Raw genomic sequence first — 18,206 nt, 5'->3', positions numbered from 1 at the left:
CCTCCTTACCTATGCAAACCTGGCTTGCTGGGGCCATGGGATGGTAGTGGGGCACATTTGCATGGATGGGATTAGGCTGAGACCATGGGTGCTGTCTGTCTCCTTCACCAGGAATTGCCTTCATGCCTCTGGGACCCACTGCTCACATCATGCATTCCCCCAACTCCCAGGTAAGTTAATGGTCAGTACCTATTGAAATACACCACTTATAAGTCACTTCAGGGTGAAAGTGGGTCATTGGAGAGCAACCTTTCTAATGTACATTGTCATATACCTTAGATTCATTACCATTATTGTGTCAACCTCCCCTGCCCTCCCTTTTCCTCCCCACTACTTCCCTCCTCTCCTCCACCCTCTGCTCCCTGCTCTCAACTCTGCAGTTTTACTAGAGGGATATTTTTCTTGGTGGTCAAGAGTACCAATACACAGGCACACATGCTCAAGACAGGGAATTCTTCACAGACCCCTAGCCTCCTAGAGGCATGGAAGACTTCATTGATCTTGGATTGATGTATGACTGTATCTCTTCCTGGGTGTATGAATCCACTGGAAACACTGGAAAGTGCTGCTGTAGCCACTATTCAGAAGGAAGGATATACTTGTCAAGGTCTCTCATTCCATTTCCCAGCAATTCCAATCAGCAGAACATTCTCCTTTGTGTAGGGCAAAAGTCCTTCTCCCCATAATTTAAACACTGTGTGCTTCCTCCTTGTCCTGTTGCCTCTAAAAGCAGTTTTAAAAAATGGAAACAAGAGGGAGAGGATGATTCTCTGGCCTTCTGGACCCATGCAAGTTAGTACTCATTCTTTGTTTGCAGGTACTTGTAGGTTTTGAAGAATGAGGCCCCAACCAAGATCTTTGTCCTTCCTTGTATTTACCTTCCTTCTTATCTGGGTTGGCTCTGGTGTTCACTCTCTGTCCACCTGGGTCTGGACACACATCACTGTATAAGGTTCCTTTCTAAACTATGCAGTGAGCCATATGGCCTGGTGGATATTCAGTAGAGCAAACCACTGCCATTAATGCACAAGATTGAGTTAGGATTTGGGAATCTGTATTTCGCAGCTGATTCATTGTTCATGACATAAAACAGTATCCCTAAGTATTCTTTCATACTTCGTGCAAAGTTGTATTTCTGCCACTTGATGCTGAAAATCAGTGGTCATGTTTTGGTCATAAGTATAGGTTTTTTTATTTATCTTTATTAAATATCTTCCCACAGTCTTATCAGAGGATAGAGCTGATATGATGCGTCTTCTGCCCTCAAAGAAGCCATATTGTTCAGTTCCAAGCTAAAAGAGAAGGAAGGCATGCATGTGCACACCACAAGTCTTCTTGTTTGTTTTTGCTTGCCAGACATCACATGTAAAAACTCACATTTTAAAGGTGTCAAAGCAAGAAAACTGATGGCCATTTGAGATGGGCTCATCTGTTCTGGCTGGTCCTGGAACTAGCTTGGTGAGACGTTGGCACAGAAGGGGAGAGTAGTCCCCTCCCCACACTCTCCCTGTGTGTACTGAGGTAAATCAAAGCTCTAATGGGCTTTTAATGTGCTTTCTGTAAACTTATTAGAAATAGATATCTTTTCTGATGCCTGTTATTTACCTCGCATACTAATGCCTGAATATCAGCAGTGGAAAATTTTCATCTGCTAAGAGGCCTGAAAATCATTTTCGGAAATTTCAGAAATGTTAGTAACCCAGCTTTGTGGTGAGTAGCTAAAACCACATCTAACATTCGGACCAAACTTGGTCCGTTTTCAGAGCACTGCTGGCTCTTGCATGTCTAACTGGCTTTTTCCAACCTCTGCTCCTAGCACGTGCCGCCTAGTCTTTTGTTTCTCGTTCTTGACCAACGGCTTTCTAGATGCTATCTGTTATCTATCATCGGAGTAAATTTAGGGATTAAAAAGTACTTTGTCATTCGAGTTGGCAGTGACATTGTCCCTTTTTTAAAGAAAGAAAAGATAAACTTTCTGACAATTTTGTACTGTGCATTTTTGACACCGTTACTTGTGTATCATTCCATCATTTCTAAACTGCAGCCATCTAACATTTTTCTGCAAGAGAATCAGTCAGTGTTTGTGGTGTGTGTGTGTGTGTGTGTGTGTGTGTGTGTGTGTGTGTGTATCTCAAGGAGGTGTCAAAGTTACACCCAAAGGAAGTACTGATGTTTAGGGATTTTAGATATCAAATCAGTCCCTTGAGGATGTCTATAGTTTTAACATCTTTAAAAAGACCTCAGCCATTTGCCTGGAAGGTCTTGAGTCCAGGTCTTGCCAAACCACCGTGAGATGAGGTAGAAGATCTTTGAGAACAAACAAAACTTGTCCTGGCCTGTAAGTACAGTAATGCAGTCCTCCAGCCCTCCAGTTCAGCATTCTGGGATTGGCTGTCAGCTGAGGTCTCAGGGAAACAAACTCCAGCAGGATAGGGCTGGGAAGATCACATGCCGAAATCCTCAACATGTCTTTGTGCTCTGCTCCTTCTTGGTGGTCTGGCTTCAGCCACCTGGCCTTTCCTGGAAGCCATCTCCTGCCCCCAGTCCAGAACTTCTCATTTTTGGTTAAAGAACTGATGGAGCTACTCTCTTCTTTACTTCTTTGCATGTTCACTGTCTGTCTTCCCTCAGGACATAAGCACCATGTGCTTTTTCACGACTTCGGTGCATGGAGCAGTCACCAGGACAGTGACAGGGTTCAATAGAGACTTGCTGAATGAATGAGTCTAAAAGTGATCATACCCACATCTGTGAGGAGTTAGGAGGATTTTCACTCCCCTTTGAGAGTACAGTGCTACATATTAGCTATATGGATCCCATTTAATTTGTAGAGTAGATGTTTGTGCCATATATCTTGGAGAGTGACATCTATATTTACCAGGATTGCTTTTCTCTGTTCCCCCACTCCAGTCTCTCTTTACCGTTGTGGACTGGCCTCCTTAAACATGTCAATGTAGCCTTCCTGAAATTATGGGCAGCAAAAGCCTGCCATAAACATGGGCTGAATCTTTGGGAATTCAACCTAGTTCCATGACTCTTGATTAGTTTCTTTTAGTTCAGGATACATGCGCAGCTGCTTGCTTTCTTGGCTGGGATAGCAAAGCTGGAGATTGCCTCTAGGGCTGTGAGTAAGGAAGTATTTCTCTTGCTCACCAGAACCTTGCAAAGTGGTCAAAGATGTGGCCAAGACCCGCTCTTCTCCATGTACTGGGAGAGGGCTGTCTGCTACATAGCAAGGCATTGATGTGATGCAGTGATGAGTTACTCAGTGGGCATTTAACACATGACTGAGGGCTGTCCAGTGATTATGTTCCTCTGTTCTAAAATGAGTGAATAGTATTAACTTTGCTTTTCTTAATTGGAGGAATAAATTAAGAAAAGGGTCCCCAACTTAAGGTCCCTGCATTATTTTACCTCAACTGAGGGCTCTTCCTTCCTTGGCCTCACCTTGCTTTGGTATCTGCATGGTGACACCTATTAATTGGTATTGGTGTTTTAGATAAGGCCTAGAGATGGGTTAATTGTCACATAGCTGTCATTTAGCTGGACAGACATTGGATAACTCCTGCTAAGTTGTGATGACCTGATTTTCCAGTGACCCAGAAAAGATCAACTATAGTTTATGACACTTACAGAGACATGTGTGGTGGAAAGTCACACTGGGGAAAGGCGGGTTCTATAGCCAGGCGGACTTGGATCTGAGTAAGCTCTCAGTAGCAGGCTCTAGTACAGTGGAGGAAAGGAACTTTGTAGGGTTCACTTTCCTTATTTGTGAAATGGGGATAATACTTTTGAAACTGTCAGGAGCAACAGATGCACATGACACAATAATTGTCAATTCTCTGTTTAAATATCTTCTGTTGGAAATGTTACTTTCTAGCTTCCTTTGTATTTTGTTCTATGAGCAAATATTAAAATGGATTTATTTTTCTCTTTTCCTTTTCCTTCCCCTTTCTTCCTCATACCCCCTTGATTAGAAAGTCTCTATATTCTCTAACATCTCACATGAGACACCAACTGCTCTCTCCCAGATCTCAGTCTCTCACCAAGGTCACCAGTAGAGTTTCGAGAAACTAGGCATCTTCACATGGAAAACAGTATCATCTCAATTAGATCCATAAGTTGGAGCTAAGATGAAACTGTAGTGTTAACTTGGAGCGACAAAGATATTGACTCTTTACAATCTGTATAATGGATGCTTTTGTGTAATATATTCTTTGTTGTTTCACTTGAATGTAGATTTTAAAAAGTCATTCTTGGGAGGTACATGTTCTCCACTGAATAATCAGGACTTCTTTAACTTCCTGTGTATCTGTTCCTCTTCCCCATTTGCTTAAGCTCTCATGGCAAGACTTGGTTAAAACTGTACAAGTCGACCAACATATTATAGCATAGATAATTCAAATATGATTTCTTACTGCTTTTTACTAAGAGAAATTTACAGTATATGCACATTTAGGTGTACATTCTTTAAAAATATTTCCAATTTTTTCATGATCATGAGAACATCTTTACTTATGACTGAATGAATGAAATTACATCATTTTCTGAAGCTTCTTAAAGTTCTACCTGATTTAGACACCACTGGATATTAGTGAGGATGTAATTGGCTGATTTTCTTTTTCTAACCCTGTAGTTTTGTGTTAAGTTTAGTTTACTAGAGACACTCCACCTGGACGATATGGCAACAAAATCATGCATGAAAAATGATCAGGAAAGGAAATACACTCAATTCTAGCATTCTAGTTAGAACCATGTTACATAGAGACTGACACACCATGACTGTCCACATGGCCCATCTGTTCTGTGGGAGCAAGACAACAACTAAACTGTACTGAACCCCGACTAATCTACCCCTCTATCATCAATCTTCATCCACACACTCATTAATTTATTTCTTCAGTAAATATTTTTCAAGAATGCCCCATGTGCCAAACACGTGCTGAGTACTGAAAATGAGTTAAACAATTCATGTGTTCAGTAGTTTGCTGCTGAAGTTTGATTATTAAATGAGCCATACTAGTAAATTTGATTATTGCTATGCTAAAGCAGTGCTGGGGAGATGTGAGCGCACGATGCATTGACACTATTGAACATCAGGGAACACTTCCTAGAAGAACTGATGTTCAAGCCAAAACCTATTAAAAAAAATGAATTGGAGAAGCAAGGTAGAACGCAGGCATGAGGAAGTAGGTACATAGTTCTAGACAAAAGGTCAGGGAGACTTCCCAAAGGTGAAAGGGATCTTTGTATATCTGGCAACTAAAATCGCCTTAAGGAAACTAGGGAGTAGGGTGAGAGGTGGTGGATTTGAATGAAACTGGTTAAACAGAATCTAATTTATGAAGGTTTGAGAAGCCCTGTTTTCTTTTATACCAAGGAGAGCTATAATCTATTAAGGTAGATAGATTACATTTGGGTTATATGAATCCAGCTATAGTAGGTATAGTAGGTTAGAGGGTGGAACACAAGTAGAGAGACCTATTAGAAGGCCCTACATTAACTCAAGTACATGCTGGTGGTGGCTTGGACTTGATTGATGTCAACAGGAATGGGAGAATTGAGTGCAGCAGAGACATTAGTTCAAATTCTATTGGGCTTAAAAGGACTGTGGGAGTGAAGGGAAAGAGTCAAAGATGCTCCCCAGTTCTGTAGCTTGGGCTCTTTGGATATTGTGTTAATCAACTTTCGGTTACTGTAACAAAGTACCTGAGATAAATCAACTTAAAAAGAGAAAATGTTTATTTTGGCAGTTTCGGTCCATGACTGACTGACCCAATTGCTTTGGACCTGTGTCAACACAGGTCATCATGGTGGGTGTGTGTGTTAGTGGAATAGGCCCATTCACCTCATGCAGAGAATCAAAAGAACAACAACAAAAAGAAACCATGACCCTCAAACCCTTTTGAGGGCGTGCCTCCAATGGCTTAAAACCTCTCAATAAGTAACCTCCCTACCTCCTACAGGTTACCACCACCTCCCAATAGAAACAAGCTGAAGACCAAAGTTTTTAACACATGGGCTTTTGGGAGACACCCAGATCCAAACTATAGCAGGTGGATGGTTGTACCATTTACCAAAGCAGGAGTAAAGTAGGTTTGGAGGTGATGATGACCTCAATTTGGCGGGCTGAGTCTAATGTCATCCAAGTGTTTGGATACAAAGTTCAGAAACTTAGAAAAGAGACCAGGCCTGAAAATGGTGGTGGTAATTGGGAAAACAGAAGATGCCAGAAGCAGAGCAAGAAGAGATGAATGGAGGCCTGAACTTCTTGATACAGACAATGGTTAGGTAAAAAGACCATTTATAATATGGTGGGTCTGCTTAGGCTGTAAATCTAAGAGCCTATTTTTTCTTATGGTAAATATTGGGTTTGTTATCTTTAATTCTGCCCTCAGTTTGCTATCCTCATTTCAATGTCGTATAGGCAAGAGTCTATGTATGAAGGTGATAGAGCTGGGGTGTGGTTCAGAGGGAGACCAAGCCCCTGGGTTTGGTCCCCAGACTCAACAATAAATAAATAAAATAAAAGTATATATACACACACATATAGGGACACAAAATGGATGGGAGCTGAAAGGTTCTGGAAAAGCTTGCTGTACTAAGTTGATACTGGCTGGAAACAGGGCAAGAGACTCCTTTATGGAGTTTTACAATGCAAAAATCAGTTTCGTGGTCATGGGCCAAAAATGAAACAAAACAAAACAAAAAACTCCACAGGAAACATAAACACTGACTTAAATTCTTTGCTGTTTTTATTATTATTATTATTATTATTATTATTATTATTATTATTATTTCTGGAAGAGAGAGTGAGTAAGCTTTGAGGGGATGGGAAGAGAGAGAATTCAGCTGTATCTGTTTTATTTCCTTCAAATTATTGGAAGCAAATATAGGAGCCTTCTAACATTTCTCTGGTATGTAGGTAACATTTGTACTTTTCCATATGTTGAGGGTATTTCTTAATTAAGTTTTTAAGCTTCCTGGTATCAACTCAGGAATCCGTGGGAAAAGGGGGTTTTGTTGGGAAACCTGGTCTTCACTGGATGTGCATGTTCAGATAGTGCTACATAAAAGTTACAAAACCCCCAAACCTCTGCTGTTTGCTCTGTGCAGGGGAAAGTCCCACCTGAGAGCAAATTAATTCTTTGTGAGGCCTTTAATTTTCTCTCACCTTTTGCTACCAATAGAATTCCTTAGTAATTTGAGTCAGGATTTTTTTTTTCCCCCTTGGAGCTACTGATCAAAGGTTTTCCTTTGCACATGCAGGCAGAATGGCATTTCTGGAGGCCCCGGTGTTCACAGGCAGGAGAAAAGGGGGAGCCCCACTTTGGGTTGAGGAGATAGAAGCTTCCTCCAGGGATTTTTTTTTTAAACCCCTTTTGAATGGGCTCATTGTTTATAAGAACAGCTCCTTAATGGAAAAACAAAAAGAGCAGGAGGGTCTGTAATGTGCTCTCTGCTTTCCTTTGCTGGCCTCATTGTTTATTTGATTTATCAAATCTCAAGTAGTTGTGCTGCCTGGTGACCTTCCTTTAGCTGTTTCTCTGGCGTATCCATTTACTTTATTTAGAAACATAATATTTAAAAAAGCTGGAGCCAAGTCAAAAAATCACCACCTTTTTGATGTGGCCATTTTCCCCCATTTTTTGAAACTTTAAACTTGCAGAGGGCCTTGAAAGCTGAGTTGCACTCTCTTAATCTGTATCTTTCTTGGTGCTAGGCTGGGGCCTGTGGTTTGTGCAGGTCTTTTTGCAGACTTAGACGATAGAATGCCAGAAAATTGGGTGTTAAGTGGAAGAGAGAGAAGGGACTTCCAGAAGTGCTAGCTCAAAGTGTGCTGGGCTTGGGGAAACCTCGCTGGAAGGATGGCCAGTGTGTGTGTTTATGTGCAGAGATGACAAGTGACAGATGAAGAATGTAGGTTGACATCTCTTCACGTAGTGTCCTGCTTTTGTATGGCTGTTGAATTATTCTTGAGCATTGCTCTTCCAAATTAAACATGAATAATGTAAGATCATTTTAGCATTATTTTCTACTTGTGTCATCCTCCTCTCTTTCCTCATCCACCTCCCCACCTCCCTTAACTTTTTGTGATAAGGACTCTTTTTTTTTTCCCTACCCTCTTCTCCTCTTCCTTTCTCTTCTTTTCTTTTCTTTCCAGATTTCTGAGACAGGGTCACATTATGTAGTCGAAATTGGCCTGGACCTTGCTATGTGCCCCAGGTTTGCCTCGTGCTCCCCATCTTCCTGCCCTCAGTCTCCTGAGTGCTGGGAGTACAGGCAGCCTGGTCTGTGATAAGGAGTCTTAACTATTAAGTTTGAAGACCAAAGAGTACATGTCAAACATAGTTTGGTCACTTTCACATATGTCCTATGCTTCCCAACCCCCCCCCCCCCGCTTTTTTTGGCAGTACTGGGGTTTGAACTCAGGACCTCATGTTTGCTAGGCAAGTGATACTTGAGCCACTCCACCAGCTCTTTTTTGAATTTTTTAAGACAGGGTCTTGTGAATATATTTGTCCAGGCTGGCTTTGAACCTCAGTCCTCCTGATCTCTTCCTCTTGTGTAGCTAGGAATACAGGTGTGAGCCACTGGCACCTTCTATGACCTATGTTTATTTTTTATTATTATTATTATTTTTTTTTTATGAAAGCTCTCTGGGAATGACCTGTGTTTAATTGCAGCATCTTTTCCTCTAAATCTTCACCTATTTCTTGCTGTTAGGTTTTATTGCTTCACTTGTACTTCATCTTTCTTAATTCCAAGGGGCCACCAAAGGTGGACACAGAACTGTGTTAGGAAGGTGATCCCAGGTAAGAGAAGGTACGTGCATAGACACAAACCTGAAGAGAACAATGACTGGCATTTAAGAGAATATTTTAATCTCTGTGATTAAAATTTCATGGCTGGCTATTCATTTTTCCACTCTTAAATGAACTTCAGAACCACACAGTTAAACGGAGCCCTCCCGAAGCAAAACACAACCTCTACCAAAACTAGCGCTGTCTCTGTAGACCGCGGGTGGAGTTGCAGTAGATTTGTTTATTATTTTGAAGTTAATTGGTATTTTTAAAAGTATGTATTCCTGTTTGTAGAGTATGTCTCTACTCCAGTGGGGTGTTTTTGTGATTGTTGGTGAAGTTTTTTTTTTTTAATGCTTTTTGGATGGGTTGCATGTCTTCTTGCTGTGTTCTTAGCATGTTGGCTGTGAGACCTGTTGGTTGAATGAAGACAGTACAGTGTGGGTGGAATGATTTTTCAAGAAGATTTTCCCTTCATACTTCCTACTCCTGGTCCTGGTTGTGGCGTTTGCCACGAGTGAGACTTCAGTCAAGATACTTAGTTCATGTAAGTTTGTGCCTTTCTCATCTATAGTGCTATCTACTTCATAGGCTTGTTTGAAAATTAAACGAGTTTATGTGTTAAGGGATTAACACTGTTTCTAGCAGTTAGTAATGTTCAAAACATATTGTCTACTTTTAAAAAACTGGTATAATTGCTGGTAAATAGAAAAGATTGATTTCTGGATATTTATTTTAAAATTTATGACTCTAAATATTTTAGTTGTTCTACTAATTTCTCTATTATACCTCCTGTGCTTTCTCAGTTAGATTATAATTCTGTCTGCCAGTAATAATGTTTTTATTTCCCTTCCAATTGCTGTGCTCTGAATTCCTATATTATATATTATTGAACTGACTAACTTCTTGGATAATAAGGATTAGTAGTGATGATAACTATCTTGACTGTAACTTTTGTATTATTATTTTTCAAATTGGGTTAAGGAAATGTCTTTCTAGTTTGAATTTGGAACTTTTAAAAACATTACAAGTGATTAATGAATCCTTTAAAATATCTTTTTACCGTCTTTGGATTTTGTGATACACGATTTTTCTCTTTTGACCAATTGATGATCTTTATACAATGTTTCATATTTCTAATTATGTTTTCTGATATAAAATCTATTTGATTCTAGATTTTTTGGCATGACCTGATTTGCCAGTTTTGTATTTAGGAGCTTAGTATTTTTGATATGTATTTTTAGATTTCCTCTTTTGTCCCTACCGTGTTAGATTTTGGTATGGAAATTGGATTCATTTTTGAAATGAATGGGAAATTTTCCCAAATACCTTACTCTGGAAGGTTTTTCAACTTGTGGAATCGTCTTTTCTTGGAAGGTTGAATTCACTCACACAAAACAACCAGGGTCTAAGTGTGGACCCTTCATTGGAAATAATTTTGGAAACTTTTTTGTTTTTCCTCTATTGCTACTGGATCATTCGTATTTTTCCCTTCATAAGTTGATTTTGGTACCTTATATTTAATGAAGATTTCAACTACATAGAATTTTAGTAACTTCATTGAAAAAAAAAAGCAGTAAGCAACTCTTCCTCTTCTATGTTTAGATCATCCCCTTCCTTATTTGTGTTTATGTTTTTCTGTCCTATGTAGATTTACTAGAATTTCAATTTATTGTGCCTCCCTGGTCTCCAGACAGCCTGCTTTGGAATCTACTTATCAAATCTGATGACTTGGACTGGGAACATGGCTCAAGAGGTAGAGAACCTGCCTAACAAGTGAAAGGCCTGAGTTCAAAACCCAGTACCAAAAAAAATCAATTCAAATCTGATGGCTTTCATTTTTCCACTCTACAATTTGTTTTTTCTATTATCATTATTTTCACTTCTTCCTGCTTTTTTCAAACCTCTAAAAATGTAGTGGGTGTGTCAATACATTGGATTTTGTAATGATAATATGGTATTTATGCCATTAATTTTGTTACTGTATAAAATAATCATTGGTAATATTCTTTGCAAATGTAAACACTTCAAAAAACTTATGGCTAGATGGGATGGTACATGCCTTTAATCCTTTACTGGAGGTAGAGGCAAGAAAATAGTTGAGTTTGAGGCCAGCCTGGGTAGTGAGACCATGTCTCAAAAACAAACAAACAAAGAAACAAATTATCCTATAGAATTGCAACCAATGAAGTTCTATGTTGCGTGTGTGTATCTGTGCACATCATCCACCTGTGTGTTTTGCTGGGCCGTGAAGATTCATTACAGCAGGTTCTTGAGTCTATCATGATGTAAGATGACAGTATGTGACAGCTTTTGAGAGGGTTTCAACAGCAAATTGGCTCAGGCTTGCTTCCTATAATCCAAGAAAGGAAATGGTTCATTCTGTTAATAATCATTAGGGTGGAAGCGAGCCTCCTGTTAGCCTTCTAATTTTCTCCAGGACTCTGTAAAATTTTGGTAAGATTATTCTCAATTCTGTGTCATCAAGTCTTACTTGCTAAGGTTGGAGCCTGTTTCCTCTTCTTTATTCTTCAAAGCCAGTGGAGTACAAAGTGGGTGTTCCTTGTAATCTTTTACATGCTTGAAAATGTGTGTTAGATTATCTCAACCTTCCATGTGTTATTTTTTGTACCAATTGTTTTATTTTGGCTTTGGCTGATTATACTTTTCCCGACTGGCTTGTGAAAATGGAGAGCAAAAGCCCTGTTGCTTTTATTAGGATGTGATTAGTGCCTCATACAGGAAGGTGCTCTGAAATGCCAAGTATTGATTTTGTTGTCCACCTTTGTGGTTTTATGTCTGTTTGAACCTCGGTCTTCCACACAATGACTTTCTGCACTGTCTCTCTGTTGTGTGAACTCTGTTTAGATTTTGTTTAGAATTTCTGTCCATCTCCTGTTCTTCTGACTGATGAGCATCTGTTTGTCTTTCTTTCCAAACATTCCATTGGTTGGCTGGACCAAAATTTATTTTTTCAGTCCTTTATTGTTGCTTATTTAGGATATTTCTTTTTTCTTTTCTTTTTTCCCTTTCTCCTCCTCCTCCTCCTCCTCCTCCTCCACCTCTTCCTCCTCCTCCTCCTCCTCCTCCTCCTCCTCCTCCTCCTCCTCCTCCTCCTCCTCCTCCTCCTCCTCCTCCTCCTCCTCCTCCTCCTCCTCCTCCTCCTCCTCCTCTTCTTCTTCTTCTTCTTCTTCTTCTTCTTCTTCTTCTTCTTCTTCTTCTTCTTCTTCTTTTCTTCTCCTCCTCCTCCTCCACTTCCTCCTCCTCCTCCACTTCCTCCTCCTCCTCCTCCTCCCTTCTCCTTCTCCTTCTTTCTTTTTTAGTAGATTTTTCTATTTTAAAGCAGCATTGAGTGGAAGGTACAGATGTTTTATCTAACCCTCTGCTCCCGTCACATGCACAGCCTTCCCACTGTCAACACCTCCCACCAGAGTGGTACATTATAACTGGTGAACCTGTACACACCCCTATCACCCAAAGTCTATAGTTTACGTTAGGATTCACTCTTGGTCTCACACATTTTGTGGGTTTGAGCAAATACATATGGCATGTATCCTCCATTATAGTATCACACAGAAGAGTTTCACTGCCCAAAAAATCACCTGTGCTCCTCTTATTCATTCCTCCCTCTGCCTACTCATCCTTCCCAGCCTCTGACAACCACAGATCTTCACAGTTTTGTTTTTCCTGGAATGTCATATAGTTGGCACCAAAACCTTTTCAGTTTTGCTGCTTTTGCATAGTAATATGCATTTAAGTTTCCTTTATGGGCCTGATAGCTCATTTCTTTGTGACAATGAGTAATACTCTATTGTTTGAACATACCATAGTTAATTTATTCATTCAACTACTGGAGGACATCTTGGTTATTTTCACATTTTGGAATATTTACTAATATAAATAGTCTGGTGGTTGTCCTTATAGCTAAATTTTTTTGTTCCTATCTCTATTTATATAAATTCCTTAACATAGAGTTGATAGATCAAGAAATCCATTTTAAGGCTTTGATACCTATTCAGAAATGCTAAATCAATTTACTCTTTACTGGCAATGTGTTTATTTTTATTATTGCTCTTTCACCATGTAGTAGATGAAAAGGTGAAGATCTTTCTTCCTAGGAATAGCTACTAATCAGCATGCCATAACATGTTTGATTTACCACAAACTGGATGACTTAAAAACAACAGAAATTTATAATTACACCATCGTAGAAGCTTGAAATCATAAGTCAAGGTGTTGGCAGGGTTGTGTTCCCTCTGAAGGCTTCAGGATGGAATCTTTCCTTGCGTCTTCCATTTTTTGGTGGTTGTAGCCATCCTTGGCATTCGTTGGCTCTAATCTCTGCCTCCCTTGTTACCTGGTATTCTCCTCTCTGTGTCTATGGGTAATGGTGGCTTATAAGGGGACCATTAATTGGCTTAAGGTCCACCTTAGTCCACTGGGACCTTATCTTAGCTAATTACATTGACAAAGATGTATAATGTTATATTCTGAATTTCTAGGTGGACACAAATTTTGGGAGGGACACTTCAAGCCAGTATAGTTCCCTTGATTTACACTTTTTTGTTATTCAGTTTTAAAAAGAATGAAATTCTTATTAGAAAAGTAATAACATAGGCAGCAGCAAAGGAATGATTGATTAATTGGCTTTTACCTGTTGCCTGTACATTATGTTGGCATCATCTTCAGTGCCAAACTTGATGAACTAGTTCTTAGTTTTTCCTTTTTTATCAATTTGTACGTTAAGTAGCTATATCCCAGATATCAAACTTCGTTCTAATATTTCATGAAAGAAGACAATATTATCTGTGAATAATTTTCCTTTTCATTTTATTGCTAATGCTGTTCCTAATGATAATCCTAATGTTATTTAGTCAGTTTTTTCTAGGTAGACCCGAAACATTTAAATGTTCACTTTAGTTCCCAAAATGACATGTGCTAGTTTTCCAATGCTGATTGGGCACAGAACCAGAAGTGAAGTCTGTTTGAACTAACTACACATTCAAAGCTTTAGATCGAGGGACCTAATATTTTCACAGATGATGTTTGTCTGGGCTTATTACATTAGTTGGATTTGTTTGGTGTTAGCCTCCTAATGGCTAACCATGGCAAAAGGCTTGGATTTCACCTTCCACAGCACTGGGGTGTTGATGGGCCAAGATGTTGTTCTGCTGAAAGTGGTAGCCCTTCCTCTGTTGTTTCCTCTGGGTGCTTGTGTGGTTTTCCAGATTTTTCTTTTCTGTGCTCTCTTGCTAGCACATGATGTAGCCTGAATAATGTCAAAGGTATTTAAAGTATCTTGCTTATGCCAGATACCGAGCTGGCCACAGGGAGCCAAGCAAGATGGAGAGGACTGATTTTAAGGAACTCAGACTTCTGCCAGTTTAAACAGAGTACCTAAAACTTCAGTCAGTCCTAAGATTACATCATGGCTATTAGGGTTGGGAGATTGTGGGGAGATTCAAGAGGGAGTGATCGATTGTTTGATTAGGGGAGGGTTGTAGGGGAAAGTGGTTGAGAGGGGCTGGGATTGACTGAGTTTTATTTCAGATACTCTCTCTGTAGTATAAACCTGTGGTCTGTGTGGTTGCAATTTGGTTCTGATGTGCTGAGCCATGTTTTAAGTCTGAATTTCATACCTGGGCTTGCTGATGCTATGCTCAGACTTGTTGGATCATTTGGTTAATGTGTGGTGACAGTGAGGCTAAACATTGCACCAGTTGGGCGTCCTGTACACCAGTGCTGAGGAAGTGGCTGCTGTGGAGTAGAGAGGAAACCAAGTACAGGGCTGCATGGCTGCATGGACAAGGTAAGCCTGGGGGCTCCAAGAAGCTGAAGTTTGTATAGAAGATAAGAAAGAAAGTCCTCAATATCGCTGCTGAGGATTAAAATTTTAAAAGAAAAATCACAATCCTTCTTCTTTGATGCTAACAACACCCAGTGTGGGCTGAAGAATCACTGATTGTGAAGAAGGCCATGCACTTGCTCTCTGTGGTGGCACATCTGTGGTGCATAAGATTGCATAAGGGAAGCTGGAGCACATCTGGACAGCTCTGGAACATCACAAATAAAGCATTTGGCTATTTGTACTTTCTGAGGACTGTGGGAGAAGCTGCAGCTCATCTGCAGAATCTGGGAATTGCACAAGAACTATCTCTGAGCATCCTGCCATAATTACAAGAAAACTATGAGGTATGGGATTTAAACGCTCTCTTTAAAGGTCTCTGGATCTCTCTGAATAGATGCTGAAAAAGAGGCAGGAGTGGAAATGGGTGATAGGGAACAGGAATACAGTTGGGTCAGGTGTGCGTAGAAACGGTCTCTTAAGGTAGTTCCTGTACCCCTTCTCACGAGTTAGGAAAAATAAAAAAAACCATGGCTAAATTGTGGTAAGAATAACATTTGCAGATTTGAATATGGATTCCAATAGACTCAGGAAATGTGATCTAAAACCCCCTGCAATAGTGGGGCAGTGGCGGGGAGGTTAATATAAGCTGTGGGCACCATAGTTATAAAAGCCATGAGTTTAGGCAGGGGAGGGATCCAGTAGCACAATGCAGAAAGATGCCAGGTATGCGCCTTGACAGATACTCTAGGTACTGCAGGTTGCACATCCCAGAATACAGCTTCTGAGATATAGTTTAGTGTGCAGGAGATTTACTTAGAAGTGTTATTAGGAGCAGAAGTGGGTGAAGGAGATGTTAAGATCCAATACAGGCCCTATGGCATTGCTGTCAGTTCCACAGGGAGCTCTGCAGCTAGAATGGGCTGTAGGAGTTGTCTCATGTTGGATTGAGATGGCCAGCCCTTCATACCCATTCACAGATCAGTTTTTAGTTGATGGCTTTCTAGGAAATGAGCATGACGTTGAGCAAGGCATCTCTCTTCAGGTCAGGCAACCCTGTACCTGAGGCTGGTCTGCTGTCAGCAGCTGGGGCAACCAACTCTTCATTGAAGGGGATCTGGACTGGGCATTGTAGTGTGAACCAGGATGTATATCACATGGCTGTATCCATCCGTCCATCCATCCATTCATTTATCCATTCATGGAAGCAATGGAAGTAATACATCACCACAATATTCACTGTGCACTTACTAAAGCCAGGCATCATTGTAGGTCCTGGAGATAGAGCATTTAGTGAAATAGACAGGGTCCTCACAACACGAAAGAGCAGGCCCTCTCTCCTATCAGAAGATAGCCAATAAACAAGTCAGTGACCTTGGTACCAAGGAGGTACTAGGCTGAATGGGCACTCTGATGGTCATGAGAGGATTGGTGAGCTAGCAAGTATCTGAGCGGCTGGGGAACACCAGAATGCACAGCCATGGAAAGATCTGTGGGCCAAGGGCCTGGCAAGGCAGAGCACTGGATGGAACACAGATGGAGTTGTCCCAGAACAGAAACAGGACAATAGGGAGGAGCAAAACAAGAAGAGGCCAAAGCCAGGAGTTTGGGTTGTATTTTAAGTATCATGGGAGTTATTCAGAGATTTGAAAGCAGGCAGGTGCTTTCCAGAGAGGGTACTTGCTAGTTAGAACATGCTTAGAACATGTTTAAAGCAGGTTTATTTTGTTTTGAGTGTTTTATATGAGTAATTCATCGAACCTTTGATAACTATCAAGTTCATAGTGTTATTCTCCCCATTTTACAGATGAGGGAACTGAGGCACAGAGAGGTTAAATGATTTGCCTGAGGCCACAAGTTGCAGTGCTTACAATTCTCTTCTCCTGACTCCGTGCTCTGATCTCAACCTTGAAAAGATGGTCTGGGTAATGTATAGGCAAGAGTAGAACCAGGCCATTCTGAAGTTTGAGGCAGAAGTCCAGGAAAGAGAGGTTAGTGGTTCAGCTGTGGAGATGGTTGGAAGTGGATGGGCTCAGGCTCTGCCATGGAGGTGTGGCTGGACTGGATATGGATGTAAAGAAAAGAGAAAAGAGTAAAAGGTGACTCACAGTTTCTTTACATGAACAACTATATAAAATAAGTATAGATATAATAGAGAACACAGCATGTGTTCTTTACTTGGGTGCTGTGTAGGGATATTGAGAAGTCTTTGGGGTGTCACAGGTGCCTAGTGCCCTGGAAAGAAAACTAAACTAACTTCTCTGGAAGGAACATGGATTTCTGACCACAAACCCCTTCCTCCCTGCTGTATCCAGAAATCATTTGTTTCTCTGAGGCTCATTTGGCTAAACCCTTGCTGTGGGACTGGTTGGGGTAAGATAAGGTAATGATGAGATACCTCAACTCCCCTCCTTTTCCCCAAGAACAGCCTGTACATGAAAGCTAATTAGCATTCCGCCTGTTGCCGCCTGTCCTGGTGTGGTTTGCCAGCACACAGTGAAAGGCAGTTACAAGGCTGGCACCACCAATGTGGTGGCGTTTATGCCCCACAAGGATGGTAAAGCTGATGTTCAATAGAGATTTATTTGCCAAATATTTAATTCCCATACAGACAGAGAATATGTTTTTCCTTCCTTGAAAACTTCTTTATCTTCTAGTGAAAGTTGAAAAGTTGATTAATAACTTTGGCTGGGCTGGGTGCTGGTGGCTCACACCTATAATCCTAGCTACTCAGGAGGCAGAGATCAGGATGATATCCCTTGGGCAAATAGTTCTTAAGAGCCTATATTGAAAAATACCCAACCAAAAAAGTGCTGGTGGAGTGGCTCAAGTGGTAGACCTCCTGTTTAGCAAGCATGAGGCCTTGAGTTCAAATCCCAGTACTACCAAAACAAAACAAAAAAAACAAACCTTGGCTGGTAGGAGGTGAAGTGGGAGATATGTTTTTATTTATTTATTTATTTATTCTTTTTTTGGATAAGAAGCATATCTTTATAGGAACTATTATTATTATTACTATTATTAATTTTAAACATAAGAATTATAAAGCAGAATATTTGGGATTATTTGGAGAATTTAATCAAAACAGAAAATGATGCTTAATTATGTTCTCATTCTCCTTTTTTTCCTTGAAGCTGTCTGATCAACATAGTAGCCACTAGCCATATTTGACTATGTATTTTCAAAACTTAGTAAACTAAAATGACATGAAATGAAATATTCATTTCCCCAGTCACACAGCCATATTTGAAGGGCTTGCTTGTCTCATGTGACTATACTGGTCACCATATTGAACAGAAGGACTGAAACATTTCAGTCCTTGCAGAAGGTTCTGTTGGACAGCACTGCTCAGAGCGTACAATCTGAGTACATGGAATCTTGAGTCACTTTGAAAACTGGTGGCCCGGGAGCCTAGGGGAGAAAGAGTTCTTGCAGAGAAACGTACAGATGGATCTAAACATACAGAAACTTACCCCATCTAAAAGGACCACCTGAAATCCTGTAACCTGATGGAAGGTATCTTATTTTTCTGGCCCAGATAACTGGCAAATATCCAT

General features: G+C 40.4%; 1 protein-coding gene across 13 annotated transcripts in view; it reads left to right on the top strand.

Annotated features, from left to right (window-relative positions):
* Positions 1-18,206, top strand: part of Gli3 (GLI family zinc finger 3) — a 261,013-nt gene that overhangs the window by 35,405 nt on the left and 207,402 nt on the right. For 4 of the 13 annotated variants that reach the window (XM_074065371.1, XM_074065377.1, XM_074065368.1 and 1 more), the window contains one exon: positions 112-170. The exons of 3 other annotated variants lie outside the window; for them this stretch is intronic. The gene's annotated coding sequence lies outside the window, so the exon portion shown is untranslated. Of the gene's footprint in view, positions 1-111; positions 171-9,200; positions 9,352-10,455; positions 10,561-12,214; positions 14,997-18,206 lie in introns of those variants that run through there. 6 more of the 13 variants (XM_074065369.1, XM_074065370.1, XM_074065366.1 and 3 more) reach the window with 4 other exon arrangements.

Source organism: Castor canadensis, chromosome 2 (genome assembly GCF_047511655.1).
Source record: "Castor canadensis chromosome 2, mCasCan1.hap1v2, whole genome shotgun sequence".
NCBI lineage: Eukaryota > Metazoa > Chordata > Mammalia > Rodentia > Castoridae > Castor > Castor canadensis.
This window is presented reverse-complemented; position numbering and strand designations above follow the sequence as displayed.